At 52.2% G+C, this 15,662-nt stretch overlaps 1 long non-coding RNA gene across 1 annotated transcript; it reads right to left on the bottom strand.

The window, feature by feature from the left end:
* Positions 1-7,554: 7,554 nt before the first annotated feature.
* LOC113592805 (uncharacterized) lies at positions 7,555-11,642 on the bottom strand. Its single transcript, XR_003412747.2, has 3 exons — positions 9,472-11,642; positions 8,980-9,083; positions 7,555-7,934 (listed from the first exon to the last, which is right to left on the bottom strand). It is a non-coding gene; the product is annotated as an uncharacterized LOC113592805 (long non-coding RNA).
* Positions 11,643-15,662: the final 4,020 nt, after the last annotated feature.

Consider the following 15,662-nt stretch of genomic DNA (forward strand, 5'->3'; position numbering starts at 1 on the left):
CATAAATAAACATAAAAAATAGAATGAAATAAAATAAAAAGAAGTATTCAGGTGGAAAAGGCAGCTACATACGGGGGGACCGGGGGTAGGGAGACAGGGAACGAACAGATTTGTCTATGCAATTGTAAGTGCCACGAAGATAGGATGTTTATACAGATGGTGCTCCAATACAGACTTAACCCTGCTTTTGAGATATGTTCCGGGGTGCTGGCGGTACATCTACGCGGTAGCGGTCATTTGCCAAATGGCATCCATGACGGACGTCCTCCGGGCTACCGATTCACTTACTGTCCTCTGGGCTCTACCGATCTGCTGGCAGATACCCGGGGTGCTTCCTATTTCCCATTTATCCCAAAGGGTGCTGCTCTGGACCCGAGTTTCCCCAGGTTGTAAGACGAGGAGTTGGGTTTGCTGGTTCCAGATTGTTCTCCAGAAGAGCCATACTATTTGTGTTCGTATCGACAGCTAGCTCCCCCACCAAAACCCTGGTGGTGCAGCGCACAATGGCTGTTTCCCACATTCACTCCTACGCTTAATACCATCCAACTTGCTACTTTGCTCATCTGCTAGGTGGTGGTGTTTTAATGTGCACTTCTCTTTTTTTTTTTTAATGATTTACATGTTTATTTATTTTTGAGAGAGAGACAGAGGGAGAGACAGAGCGCGAGCAGGGGAGGGGCAGAGAGAGAGGGAGACACAGAATCCGCAGCAGGCTCCAGGCTCTGAGCCGTCAGCCCAGAGCCCGATGGGGAGCTCGAACTCACGAACCGTGAGATCATGACCTGAGCCGAGGTCGGAGGCTTAACCCACTGAGCTCCCCAGGCGCCCCTTAATGCGCACTTCTTGAATGTCACTTGAGCCTGAACACTTCTCATTACACTTATTTGCAAGCGATCCAGTTTCTCTATGGGGGAGTTGCCTGGTCATCTCTTTGGGTAAAGAGACGCCGCGCCGTTTACAGCTGGCCGGGGCATCTGCCGTTTCCTCCATGACCCCCTCTTGTGGAAAGGCCAGCACTCAACAGGAGGGACACACTCGGATCTCAAGGGGCCAGGTAACATGACCGTGGGAGACAGGAACACCCACGGTATGGCGGGCCTTTGGCTCAAAGCAGATAATTATGCAGTAGTTCCAAAGTACATTTCCCAAAGTCAAGGTGATTCAGTCTTCAGTTACATGGAGTGTAGACAGACACCATGAGGAGCCCATACGCCACTCCGGCCATGTGTATACCGACAGCAAAATTGATTATGGGCACCTTTTTTGTTTGCTTGTACTTTTGAAATAGTCTATACTAAATCTACATCACTTTTGTAACTTTTAAGAATTAAACGGGAGCGCCTGGGTGGCTCAGTTGGTTAAGCATCTGACTTCAGCTCAGGTCATGATCTCACGGCTCGTGAGTTCAAGCCCCGCGTCAGGCTCTGTGCTGATGGCTCGGAGCCTGGAGCCTGCTTCGGATTCTGTGTCTCCCTCTCTCTCTGCCCCACCCCTGCTCACACTCTGTCTCTCTCTTTCTCTCAAAAATAAACATTAAAAAATTTAAAAAAAAAAGAATTTAAAAGAATTAAACTAATTAGGGGTGCCTGGTTGGCTCAGTGTGTAGAACATGCAACTTCTGATCTTGGGATTATAAACTCGAGCCCCATGTTGGGTGTAGAGATGACTTAAAATAGAATCTTAAAAAAAAAAAAAAAAAGAATTAAACCAATTAAAAGATCTTGTTCAGGGTACAGATTATAGGGTCCTGCCTTCTTGTCCACTTGTTGTAGGGAGATTCACAAGCGTCCCCTCCTCTGAGGGGGCCTTCTTGGCCATGCCACCTTATGCCGTGTCCTTATCCCTCTCTGTCCCCTCACCCTGCTTCGTTTTTCTTCACATCCTTATCACTACCGGCACGATTCTACACAGTTCTGTGAAGCTGCTTACTCTCCGCCTCCCGGTCTACAACGGGGGGGGGGGGGGGCCCTCAAAGGCAGCATTTCCGTCTGTTACCAATCGCGGCTCTACCTCAGCGCCTTGGTACCGTAACTGGCACACATGTTCAAATAACATCTTGAAAATTAATTCCCGGGGCGCCTGGGTGGCTCAGTCAGTTAAGTGTCCGACTTCCACTCAGGTCACCATCTCACTGTTCGGGAGTTCGAGCCCCGCCTCCAGCTCTGTGCTGACAGCTCAGAGCCTGGACCGCGCTTCGGATTCTGTCTCCCTCTGTCTCTGCCCCTCCCCCAGTGCTCTGTCTCTGTCTCTGTCTCTCTCTCTCTCTCCCTCTCAAAAATAAAATAAACATAAAAAAATTTAATAAAAAATAAAAATTAATTCCTGCTTAGATATCAGAGAAGATGCTCGGCTCCTTGCCAGGTTTTTTAAAAGCCTAAATGCTTCTCTTTATAAAGCACTGAGAGAAAAATCCAGAACTCCAAGAGGTAGACACCAGTTGAAAGGGTTTTTTCACAAAGTGTCTTCTATAGTCCACTCAAAACAGTATCAAATCATCTGTCTTCCCAGGTTTTCAGTCCCCCACTACTGAGGTTTCTCTCCTGCTTTTAAAAGTTTCAGCTGCGGAGCAGGCCCCTCCCCACATAGGGAAAGGGGGGCTCAACCCTGGCCCAGCCCCCCACTTCCTGGGGAATAAGGGAACCTGCCTCTTCTTACATGGCGGGGACAACACACCCACTCAACCTTCTTGCCTTTTGGGGGCATTTGGAAAGGAGGACTCCCTCTGTCTCCTAATAAAAATAGTAACAAGCAAGCTAATAGAGCTAGATTAAAAGATTGTGGGAAAATCTCATGCTTTTGTTCCCTCTCATGTTAAAACTTTGATCTCTTGGAATGGGCAGGGCCCCGAGTCCCCCCTGGCGACAGCTTATCAAGCCTTCTTTTCCTCCTGCTGCCTCCCTCCCCTCCCCTCCTTTCCCTTCCCTTTCCCTCCTCTTCTCTCCCCTCCTCTTCCCCTCCCCTCCTTCCCCCCCTCCCCTTTTCTCCCTTCCCCTCCTCCCCTCCTTTTCCCTCCCCCCCTTCTCGTCCCCAGGCTCTCCGTCCTCTGTTTCGTCCTCCCTTCCTTCCCCCTCACTCCTCCACAAATTGAACACCTGTCTGTGCCAGAAGCCACATGAAGTCCCTATGTGCTGCGCCGAGCACGATAAAGTCGGCCCCGAAGGACTCACAGAGAACACCCACCCCCCCCCCCCATGTTGGCGGGGGGTGGGGGTGGGGATGCTCCCAGCAAAGGAAAGAGCACTGTGAAGGTCTGGAGGTGAGAGGGGACGGAAAGGATTAGGGGGTAGTCGAGAGAGTGGGACTCTCACCTGGTTCCAGGCCCCGATAATCACCCACAGTATTTGGCCACACGAAGCACTCCGGGGGGTGGGCAAGGCTCCAGGGGGCCCAAGAGTTTCCCGGAACTGGAACCAGAGAAAGATCTCAGGCTCCTACGTGCCATCTGGGAAGTGGCCACAAGGTGGCAGCAGAGGACCAGTGGGGGTCCTGCGTTCCGGCCCGTGGTCAGCAGAGGCAAGAGCCCTCGTGATCAAGCGGCGTTGCACCTGTGCCCGGCCCTGGGGCAATGCAGTCCCGGCTCCAGCAGGAAGAGGCGGTCTGAGTCAGGGTGTGAGAAGGGCGTGTGCGCACGCACACACGCATATATGTATGGACGTCTGTATGTGCATCGTGTATGTGTGCACATGTGTGGACGTGGGTATATGTATTGTATGCACACGTGTATGCATCTATACACATGCATGTATATATGTGCATGGGTGTGTGTGGGGGTGTCTATATGAGTTCGTGCGTATATGTAGGCGTGTGTGTCTATGTGTGCACATACACGTGTACCCACACAGGATCACGCACGTGTGTGTATGTTTTAGCAAAGAACTCTGCTCAGTTTAGCAAGAATCCCCCACCCTTGATATCTACTAAGTTCTTGGCCTGCCTTTAGCAAGGATCCTGTGAGGCCAGTTTAGCAGGCACTTCCCTACCCTTTCTCCTCTTAGTCATTTCATCCTCTGAACCCCTCCCCCTGCTCCTTGCTGTAAATCCCCTGCTGTCTTTGCTGTATTCAGAGTTCAACTCAGCCTCTCTCCCCTATTAACAATAGTCTTAAATAAACCCTTTACTATTTTAGCAAGTGTCCGAAAAACTGTTCTTTAACAAAGCAAGAGTGCAGAGTGGAATGAGTGAGGGGATACTGGAGGAAGGGAAGTGGCAGGTGGAGGGGGGCAGACTATGTGATTCCAAAACTCACCTTTAGCTTCGGCCTCCCGAGTCTCCCTCTCTGTCCCCTGGCTGTCCCTGCCTCTCTCACCTGGATTCCTGCAACAGCACCCATCTCAGCTCCCTCTTTCAGGTCTCACAGCCGCCCCACCCACCCCCCACCGCTCCACTCTGCAGCCAGAGGCTCTGCCAAAGCCCTGACCTGACCATGTCCTTCCCCTGAAAGGCCCCCAGGCAGCCCAGCTCCTCAGCCTGGCTGGCCAGCCCTGAACCTCGGAAACCTTTACTTTTCCGCCCTCCAGTAGTAGCCCAGCCCATTCCCTCTGCTTCTGCCCCTCCCACAGAATTGTGCATCTGAATCCCACTCATTTCTCTAAACCCAGCCCACCCCTCACCTCCTCTTAGAAGCCCTCCCTGACTGTCTGCACCCTGAGCCCCTCACCTCCCAGCTTAGCAGGGCTGGTTCCCTCCCATGGGTGGACCCCTCAGGTTCCCTGAGGGCAGGAGCCATGGGAAGTGCCCTCTCCTCCTCAGTCTCGCCAAGCTGTGGGACGGGATGCTACTCCGCCATCTTGGATGGTTTGGAGACAGACTGGGTTGGGATGGTTTGGGACTGAACAGGATGGGTGGGCTCTTCTGATCCTTCTTGGCTAGGGAGGGAGGGAGAGGAGGTGGCCCTGGATTTGTGGCCACCATCACTGAAACCTTGGATGTCAAAACACCCCTAGGGTTCGTGTGGCACGGTGAGAGGAAGACAGGTTCTGGAGCCAAACCACCTGGGGTCAAGTCCTGGCTCCACCCTTTTGCAGCTAAGTGACCTTGGGCAAGTTAGCTAGCCTCTTGATGTTCTGTTTCCCCATCTGCAAAGTGGGATAACAATAGGTTGTTGTCAGGATAAAACAAGTGAACACACATGAAAGGAACACTGAGTTGAGCACCTGGCACGGAGCTGGGGCTCATACAGCTCTTAGCTGTGATCTTGACAACTGGACTCAAATCTAGCGGCATCTGTGTGACCTTGGACAAGTCATTTACCATCCGGGCCATCTACATCCTGGCCACACACACATACACGTTCTGTGTGTCCATGCATTCACTGTCTTCCTCCTCCTGGCAGACCCGAACGACCCCTCCACTGGGGCAGAAAGTTCGCTAGTGAAGCACCAGCTCCGAGCAAAGTGCTTGGCAAATAATAGGGACTCGATAAATATTTTCCAAATAAATGAACAGAGGTGGGCTTTCTTCACTGAAAAAGCGGCAATAATAACCGCTGTCTCACAGGGCTGCTGTCGGCAAGGAACAAGACAACACGGAAAGCACCTACACGGTTTCCTCCTTGGAGCAGGAGAGCCCGGGACTGTTATCTTCGAAGTGGACACCAGGGGGCAGCATAGGACCAAGTCACGCAGGCCACACCTGTGTCTTGCCGAGGGGAGCGGGAAGAGGGACTTCTGGGAGAAGGTGGGGGGTGGGGCTGGGCGTCTTTCAACTCCACCCTCCAAGCCCAGGCTGTCAGGGGGCCCTTCCCAGGTCTGTTCACACACATCACTCATTCCTTCACAGAAAGGTGGACAGATTGTTGCTTTCACGTTGCTCACAGCCCAGAGAAGAGACAGTCTCTGAACAAGCAGTAATTAATGCAATGACTTTAAGTAATGAAAGCAAATAGATGTGTTCTCTGAAGGCGGCCTGCAGGATGCTTTGAACACAACGACGCTGTGTTTCAGGCCGAGATGTGATGGTGAATCAAGAGGTAAGTAGGTGAAGAGGGAAGATGGTGAGCGCTGCTTTTAGGCAGGGATAACCTGTGCAAAGGCCCTGAGGCAGGAAAAAGCAGAACTCTTTAAGCTTTGGCCCCGAGAAAGGAAGAGAGTCCCTGAAGTCGCACAGTGAGAAGCAGAGCCAGGGCTGGAGCCCAGGTTTTCTGACCTCCAGTCCAAGACTCCTGGTTTCATTTCCAGCAAGCATCGTCTCTGATGTAGCAGCAGTAGCAGCTGTGCTGGAAGCAAAGGAATTTTGGCCCCGATGCTGTTTGACCCAACTTCCCAAGTATCTGAGCTGATAAGAGATTTTTAATTCTGATGTCTAGACTAAGACAACGACCAAACGTCCTGCAGCAGATTGGCTGATAAGAGCCTCTATTTGGGGCAAGGGGAGGCCCTCTCTGGGATCACGTGTCAGGGGCCCTCGGCCAGGGCAAGGGGACTACTGGAGGCTGGCAGAGCTGAGCTCAGAGGCTTCTGGCAGGGTGAGGGCATCAGCTGGGAGTCAGAGACGTTTGGGAAGTGACCGTTAAGACTGGCCTTCCTCTAGACGAGCATTCCAGGGAGCCTCGGCCCAGGACAGGGCAGCCCTGCGGTATAGATAAGGTTGTACTGGAAACAAAACAGTCTCTAAATCCAAGAGGCTTAAAGCCACAAACATGTACTTCTCACTCATGCAGAGTCCCCCCCACCTGCCCCGGGGGGCAAACAGGACCTCCTCTTGGCTCAGCGGGGCCCCTGCGTGTCAGTCTGGGAAGAGAGCTAGGGAAGCAGAACGTCTGTCGTTAAATGCCTCCACCTGGTGGCCACAGCAAGGCACGTGGCAATGCCCAGCCCTGAAGCGGGGGTTCCGGGCGACTGTCCCACGTGCCAGAGGAGGAGACCGAGGACGAACAGTGCCGATGTCTGGCTGCCGGCAGTGAGATGGGCAGACAGAGACGCCGGGAAGCCACAGTCAGGGCCAGCCCTCGCTCCAGCGAGCATTCCCGAAGCCTGGGGCTGGGGCCAGACAACCTGCCGTGGGCAGTCATGTCATTTATCAAGCACTGACTGTCAGCCCAGTGCTCCAGGAGCGTTATATTTAATCCCCACGACAACACTGTAGGTAGGTACTAATATTCTCTCCCGTGTTACAAATGAGGAAAAGGAGGCACAGAAGGATTTTTTTCTTTTTAAGCAACTTGGCCAAGTATGTAGATACCAGAGTGAAACATCACACGCGGGCATCTAACCTTCAAAAAGAAGGATTCGAAAAGAGAGGCAGGGGGTATTTTATAGGAAACCGTTTCCATAATAAGTGAGACTCTGCAGAGAAGATGGGTGGAGAGGATATTTAAGACACTTATCTGTCACAGGAGAGAAGTCTTAAGTCTTGTCTGTAGTTCTCTCCGAGAGATTTCAGTCAGGATTTATGGCTTTTCGGTGCCTGTTTTGTTCTTTTCCAACGATTCCCGCGTTCTTATCTGGAGACATGTCTAAACCCATTGAATGGTTGAGATGACCGACTGTGAACATCTCGCCACGGCCTCTCCACCTCTGTGTGTGTGCGTGGCCGGCTGGCTCTGGATGTCCCCCCCTCCCCCCCACACACACGCACACGCACACACACTTCACTTTTGCCAACCATCCAAAAGGAAGGTGGGCATTCATGATAGCCCATCCCCGAACACCGCAGGGTGTGTGTCCCCAGAGCAGGACATTCCCCTCCACAATCCCACACCAGCTCCACATCGGAGATAACCAGCATTAACTGGGCAACATCACCTAACACGAACAACACGAACACCTAACACCTAACTTCATGTTTCCCTGGTGGCCTCCCAAACGTTCTTTGTGGCTTCTGTTTTTTCCCAGTCCAGGATCCAATCAAACATGGCGTATGGCATCGGGCTGTGATGTCTCCCCTACTTTGTTCCTCATGGTCCTAGATCCTTTGGAGAACCCAGGCCAGATGTCCTGCGGAAGGTGCCACGAGATTCCCGTGTTAGCCTCAGGCCAAACATCTCTGGCAAGGGTGGTATCTCACCATGGCCAAGGTCCAGCCTGATGGCCCGTGAGGGTGGGGACTGCCAGGTCTCCCAGCACCAAAGCACACTCCCCTCTGTAGTTAACAAGTAATCTTTTGGGGGGGGGGACACTTCAAGACTGAGGGTATCCTGCCACCTGATGCCTCTTACCCTGTGGTCCTAGCACGCATTGATGATTCTTGCCTGCGTCACTGATCACACTGGAGGCTACAGTATGTTAGCCTGTTGTTACAGTCTTGTAACAAATCTTCTAATTGTTCAGACAGACAGAGAAGACCTGGCTTCTTTGGGATACAGCACCGCCTAAGCCTGCCCTCAAGCTTAATGCTTTTCAGGTCACACCGCAGGCAGGTGCAAGGAGGGTGGGCAGGCACCAGCCCCGGCTCAGTCACTGAATGGCTGCGGGGCCCAAGGGTGGCCTTGAACCAGCAGCACTGACTTGCCCTGGGGAAAGTACTGGAAATGCAGGTTTGCGGTCGGAACCTGCATCCAGCAAGGGCCCAGGGGATCTGTGTGCCTGGGACTGTCTGAGGAATGACCTGGGGAACACCCCGAGCTTCTCTGAGCCCCAGCCTTCCCAGGTGAGACCAGGGTCAGACAAACTCATTACTTAGGTCTGGCTTTTTCCGAAAAGCGGATTCTGATACCTGCCTGAGCCAGAAGGTGATGATGGTGATGACAGCAACTATCATTTCTAAGGAAGGGAAATGAGCTCGGACATTTAGCCAAGACCTCTCAATGGCACGTCGGTAATGAACAAGAAGACTGGAGTTGACGAAGGAGGGCCCCGGAGGGGTGTGTGTTAATCAGAAATTTGATTTTGTTGGGCTGACTGTGTGGTCCCGGGGCCACACAAACTTTCTCCCTGAAGGTCCCGCTCCTAAAGAAAGAAAATGGGACAGGCACGGGGGGGGGGGGGGATGGCAGTGGGGGCGGGGAGGGAGCAGGGCAGAGCCAGGCGGGGCAAAGCCTACCATGGTCTTGAAGGGTCTTCAGCCTCAAGTTTTATCTTCCGTCTGTACACCACATCCTCCTTCTGCTTCATGACGTATCCATGGTTGCTTCGATATGTTAAAAGCTGTTTTGAATTGCCAACAGAAGGGAATAAGCTTCCTGCCCTATCGGCCCCATGTCCCTTGTCCCATGGCGCAGCCCCAGGACCCAGTGGTCTGTGAAGTTGGTGAAGCAGGCGTCCTAAGGTCACGGGTACACCTGCCTGAGGACCCGCCCACAGCCTCCAAAGGGGCTCAGATTTGTCCAGAGTCACACCTGGAGATGATTTCTCTCTGCACAATCCTCACCTGTGCCGAGTGCTTGCGTGTGCAAAGGTCTCACCTCCAACCACCCCTCCCATCAGGTTTTATACCAGCCCCATGGGCCCTGCTGGTCAGGGGTTATGAACGTCCCCCATTCTACAGATGAGAAAACGAAGGCCAGGAGAAGCAAAACAACTCATCCCAGATTACCTAGCAAGTTACTGGCAGATTCAGCGTTGCACAGACTCAGGTGTTCTCATTTCCAGTCTTCTGCTGGCCCGTCCTACCAGTCTCGTCCCTTCCCCCGCGAGGTCCTGCCAAAGGGCTCCCAGGTTCCTCTCGTGCTGCCAGGGGCAGAGAGAGGCCGGCTCCCTCCTGCCTGCTGCAGGGCGGCCCCAGCCTCGGGGGAGGGGGCTCTCCAGCAGTGGGAGCCCGGTGAGGGGGCTGCTGGAGACTCGTCAGCTCTCGGAGCAAGGCAGCAGCAGACGGGCCCCTTTCCGGGAGAGGCCTTGACAAGGAGTCAGGTGGAGGGTGCTTTCTCACAACCCTAGCTAACCTGCCCCAGGAAGCGGTGAGCTTCCTGTCCGGAAGCGGTCCAAGCAGAGGCCAGCTGACCTCACTCTCCAACAGGGGTGCTGACGAGGGTAGAAGGCCAAGCACCGTGTTGAACCTCTGAAGCCGCTTTTATTAGGAAGGTGGGGCAATCCTCAGTGCTTTGACCCTTCCCGTCATTTTCAGCTCCCCCAGGAGGGCTGGTGGAGGACCTCAGAGCTGAAGGCCATCCCTACTGTCCCCGTGTGATCTGGCAGGGAGAGCAGTGGTCTCCTGGAGAGCAGATGACCACAGAGCTAGAAATCAAGAAACTTCCATCCAGTCCCACAGCTTTGTGGGTGCTGTGTGTCATTGAGCAAGTCACTTCACCTCTCTGAGCTGTCAGTTCCCTTCCAGAGAGTGGTTAATACTGCTTCTGCTATCTCAGAGGGTTGGCTTTGGAAGCTCTCAAGAAATGGACAAGGGACCTGATTTTCAAAATATACCCTCTGCTGTCTAGAAGACCTTAGTATACCATTACCCGATTTTTCAGATGAAAAAACTAAGGCCCAGAGAAAAGAAGCAGCTTGCCAAGGTCACACAGCATGTCAGAGACAGACTCAGGACTTGAACCCAGGGTTCCCGGTCACAGTGCAGAGCTGGTTAAGGAGAACCTGTGGCCTTGGAGCAGGAGTTAACCTGACTAAACAGGGGGACACTGGCTATCTTCCCCCTTCCTAGAATGGCAGGTGTCTCTTCTGGAAAACCTCATGGCTCTGAGGCCCACATTCAGGCCAGACAAGAAAGATGTTCATGAGTACCTTGCCAGAGGAAGGTCGGGGACCCCAATTGTCACCCTAATTTGTATCATGTGTCATAGTCCACAAGGTGTGGGGTGACCTTGGGCAAGTCCCTGCCATGGGCCCAGGCTCCCCCTCCGTAAGGTCAATCTCTAATTGGCCTTTGGCTCAGCACCGGCTCTGGTATAGACAACAAAAATGAAGATTTGATTTCTTTCTTTAACCAGACAGATGAAAATATTTGGCTCTGAGGCTGCTTTGTCCTGTGTGCAGCCCTCCTCGGCTCTAAAAACTGATCATCCTCCCAGCTCCGGAGCTCCGAGGGCTCCCCGGGCACCAGGCCAGACGTGGCCCCGGGCACATCTGCTTCCACTCAGCGTCCTCAGCCGGCTGCTCTGCCAGGGACTTGGCCCACAGCCTCGCCGGGTCTCAGGGGCCTGGAGAGACGGCTGGGTCCCAATTATGGGAGAGACAAAGGCCCCTGACAGGGCAGCGCTTGTAACGCTCACGAGGCTCTCCCCTCCCTGCACCTCGGCTCAGACCCAGGCAGCCAGCCGGGGCAGTCGGGGCAGTCGCTGAGTGACAGGGGGCGGCTTGTCGGGACCAGGAGATGTTAAGAGAAGCCTTGAGTGGTGTGCTCAGGCACTGACCCTGTGGGGCCAAGGGGCAGGGAAGGAGGACGGGACCCAGAGGTCTGGTCCAGGCCCCGGTGCCGGCGGGAGGACGGACGGGCGGCCCGAGCCTGGTGGTGGGTGAGGGCATTGGCTTTAGTGTTCCACAGACCTGAGTTCAGATCTCTACTCTGAGACCGCAGGCACACCCCTCATCCGCTCTGGCTCCTGATCCGTGAACTGAGACGATACTGTTACCAAGTCATTCGGCCATTGTGAGAATAAGTCAAGTTACACAGAGTGTCTTACACATGGTGCACGTCAATTATAGTGGCTGTTGTTATTGCTTGTACTATTATTGACGTTGATCCTGGAGAGAAAGAAGAGAGTCCCAGTTTGGTTTTTTTTAATGTTTGTTTAATTATTTTGAGAGAGAGTGAGTGTGGGGGGAGGGGCAGAGAGAAAGGGAGAGAGAATTCGAAGCAGGCTCCACACGGTCAATGCAGAACCCGACGCGGGGCTCGAACTCTGGAACCGTGAGATCATGACCTGAGCCCAAGTGGGATGCTCAACCAACTGAGCCACCCAGGCGCCCCCAGGAAGTCCCAGTTTAACACCTCGCTCCGAGTACGTGGCCTCAAATGGTGAGCTGGGTGGGCTCACATTCTCACAACACAGAGGGGTGGAGCAGGAGGTCCCATGGGGACACGGTGGCTAGAACCAGACCTGGGAGCCGGAGGCCTGCCTGTTCCGCTGATGCCCCACCAAGCGGCCTCAGCCCCCTTCGACCCCACAGGGATTCAGGACCCTCTGGCTCTGACCTTCCAGTTCTGACACTGCAGTGGCTCTCCCCTGCAGGGTGGCCTTAAATCTATTTTAAGAGCGAAGGACAGTGGAATGAGGCCCGCACGTCCCCTGGGGCAGAATGGCCTGACCCTCTGTGCAGGGCAGTGTGACTTCCAGTGGCGGTGTGGCCACCAGGACCGCAAGCTTTCGGCCTGTCGTGTGAACCTCATTCCTAATGACAAGGGCAGCCTTGGGGATCCGGCTGAGTGTGGGAGCTGCTTTCTGTGGGACTCCCCCCCTTTGTGGGATGTGGCAGTTCAGGGAAGGGGACTGACCCCCAGAGGCACAGCCTTGTTCTCTTTTTTCCAGGAACGCAGCCCTGATGGGTCCTTAGTTGGTGCACAAATATTTCTTGAGCAGTTACTCTGTGCCAAGCCCTGGGCTGAGCCTGGACACAAAGCCTGGTAGTCCCTTCCTCCCACCAAGCCATAGGAACACACACACATACACACACACACACACACACACACACACACACACACACACACAAGAGGATTACAGGTTGTCCTGGGGAGCTGTGAAGGAAGCAGACCAGGGCTGTCCTCGAAAAGAATGGGGGGAGGACCGTTGCCCCCAGGATGGTCAGGGGAGGGTATCCAAGGAGGATACAAAGGTACTAGGCAAAAAGAAGGGGCAGGGATGAACGTGCCCCCATTTTCTCCTTTCCCTGTGCCCACACTTTTCCCTGAGGCCTTGAAACTCTTATCACTGCAGAGACAGAGTTGATTTCCTCACCCCTGAATCCGGGCTTGGCCATGGGTCTTGCCATTAGGAGTCTTGACCAGAGCAGAGGCTTGCAAACTTGTGTGCAGTAATCTACCTTCCCTTGGGTTTCTCCCTTCACCCCCAGCAAGCCTGCTGGACAGGTGGGAGAGACACACAGAGGACAGCCAAGATGTCTCCGCCATCCCAGCCAAAGCCAGCCAGAGCCATCTGCGGACCCACAGCTCACCAGAGCCCCTGCGACTGAGCCACCCAGATGCCCCGCTGCACACACGTTTTTAAGCACTAGACTCACCCCCAGCCTGGAAAGATGCTCAAGCAGTGGCTTTATGGGAACTCATACCTTCAGGGAGACCTGAGGGTGGGGGTGGGGTGGCGGCAGACACATAAACATCTGTAATCCAGTGCTAAGTGCTATAAAGGATAGATGCAGAAGTTCAGGTGTGTGTGTGTGTGTGTGTGTGTGTGTGTGTGTGTGTGTGTCAGCAGAACGTGAAAGGTTGACTCTAAAATGCATATGGAAATTCAAAGGAACAAAACACTCTTGCAGAAGAATAACAAAATGGAAGCCTTGCTCTACCAGCTGTCAAGTCTCAGTATAAAGCTACACACAGTAAAGTACAGCTGCAGGAAGGTGTGATATTGGTACAAGAATGGTCCAATGGAGCGGAATCTAGAAACAGCCCCAGGCACAGGTGGACACCTGATTTATGACAAAGGGGAGGTAGTCAGGAAAGGACATTGGTTAGGAAAGGACCTAAGGCCTTAGGTAAGGTCCTTTCCTAAGGACCAGGAAAGGACAAAGGATATTCATGTGGAAGAAAAAATGAACTTTGACCTGAACCTGGCTGGCTCAGTCAGAAGAGCATGCAACTCTTGATCTCAGGGGTCGTGAGTTTGAGCCCCATGTTGGGTGTAGAGATTACTTAAATAAGTAAAACATTAAAAAATTTGTTTGACATTTATTTATTTTTGAGAGAGAGAGAGAGAGAGAGAGTGTGTGTGTGTGTGTGTGTGTGTGTGTGTGTGTGTGTGTCTGAGAGCCGAGAAGGGGCACAGAGAGAGGGAGACACAGAATCTGAAGCAGGCTCCAGGCTCTGAGCTGTCAGCACAGAGCCTGATGTGGAACTCGAACCCACAAACCGTGAGATCATGACCTGAGCCAAAGTCTGGTGCTCAACCGACTGAGCCACCCAGGCGCCCTTGTAAAATACTTTTTTAAAGCATAAACATAAAAGTCTGATACATTTTATTACATTAAAAATTTAAATGCCTGGCCACCAAGGCATGCAATTAAGGGAGTGAAAAGACAAAACTCAGGATGGGAGAGGACGTTCACAACACATATCTGACAAAGAACCCATGTCCAGAATAAATGCCTATAATCAATAAGAAAAAGAAACGACAAAATCTTGGAAGGACGCTTCCCAAAAAAGGGAACTCCAAATGGCTAGTAACAATATGAAATGATGCTCAAACTTACTGGTCATGAGGGAAGTGCAAGTTAAGATCGTGAGATGCAATAATGTGCCCACCAGATGGGCAAACATTTTTAAATCTGGCAATACCAAGTGTTGGCAAGGATACGGAGAAATGGATTCACAGCTAAGGGAGTGTGAATTGCTACAAATACTTTTTTTTGTTTTGCTTTAAAGTTTATTTATTACTGAGAGACAGAGACAGAGCATGAGCAGGGGAGGGGCAGAGAGAAGAGGAGATACAGAATCCGAAGCAGACTCCAGGCTCTGAGCCATCAGCACAGAGCCCGACGCGGGGCTCAAACTCACAAACCACAAGATCATGACCTGAGCTGAAGTCAGATGTTCCACTGACTGAGCCACCCAGGAGCCCCACTACAAACGCTTTAGACCATAGTTTGGCATTATTTAATGAAACTGATGCAGTGTGTATCCTAAGACCCAACATTTCTACTCCTAGGGATAGACCCTGAAATCTGAGGGCACATGTCTTTCAAGAGACAAAAGAGAAAGTTTATAGCAACACAGTTAAACTCTACCAGCGGCAGAATGAACGCTACATAAATGATGTCACACAGAACACTCTATCTACAGCAAAGAAAGTGGATGAACTACAATTACACACCCCACATGCATGAGCCTCATAAACATAATATTGAGCCAAAGAAGCCAAAAACATATTTAAAAATATGTGCAGTATCATTCTGTGCGCATAAATCTCCAAAAATGGGCAACATTAAACTCTGTGGTTTAGGAATGCCTATGTAGATAGCAAAACTATAAAATAAAGCAAGAAAACGATCAAAAAGCAAGATCATAGCTAACTGTCATGGGGAGGGAAAGGCACACTGGGGGTTCTAGTTGCTGATTACGCTCTTTATCTTGACCTGGGCCACAGTTAAGTGGTAGTTAAGTTAGTTTGCTCGAAAATTCTTTGTTAAACTATACACAGACTTTATGAGCTTTTCTATGTGTGTAAAATATTCCGGAATAAACGTTCACAAAGTCAGAGCAAGAAAGAAAGCAATGAGATGTGCAGATGAGAGAAAATCAGGGAGGCTTCATGGAAGAGGGTGTCCATTCAGCAGATACAGACTGAGACCCTGAGATTTCAAAAGTAATCAAACACACAGGCTCTCTGCCCTTGTAGAATTTACATTCCAGGGAGGGAGGCAGATAGGAATCAAATAAACAAATGCTTAAATTACACGCCAAGGTCAGGCACCTGAGTGGCTCAGTCAGTTAACCGTCTGACTTCGGATCAGGTCACGATCTCACAGTTTGTGAGTTCGAGCCCCGCATCAGGCTCTGTGCTGACAGCCAGAGCCTGGAAACTGCTTCAGCTTCTGTGTCTCCCTCTCTCTCTCTGCCCCTCTCTTGCTCACGCTCTGTCTCTCTCTCTCTCTCTCTCA

The sequence above is a fragment of the Acinonyx jubatus genome, chromosome D4, assembly GCF_027475565.1.
Source record: "Acinonyx jubatus isolate Ajub_Pintada_27869175 chromosome D4, VMU_Ajub_asm_v1.0, whole genome shotgun sequence".
In the NCBI taxonomy this organism is placed as follows: Eukaryota; Metazoa; Chordata; class Mammalia; order Carnivora; family Felidae; genus Acinonyx; species Acinonyx jubatus.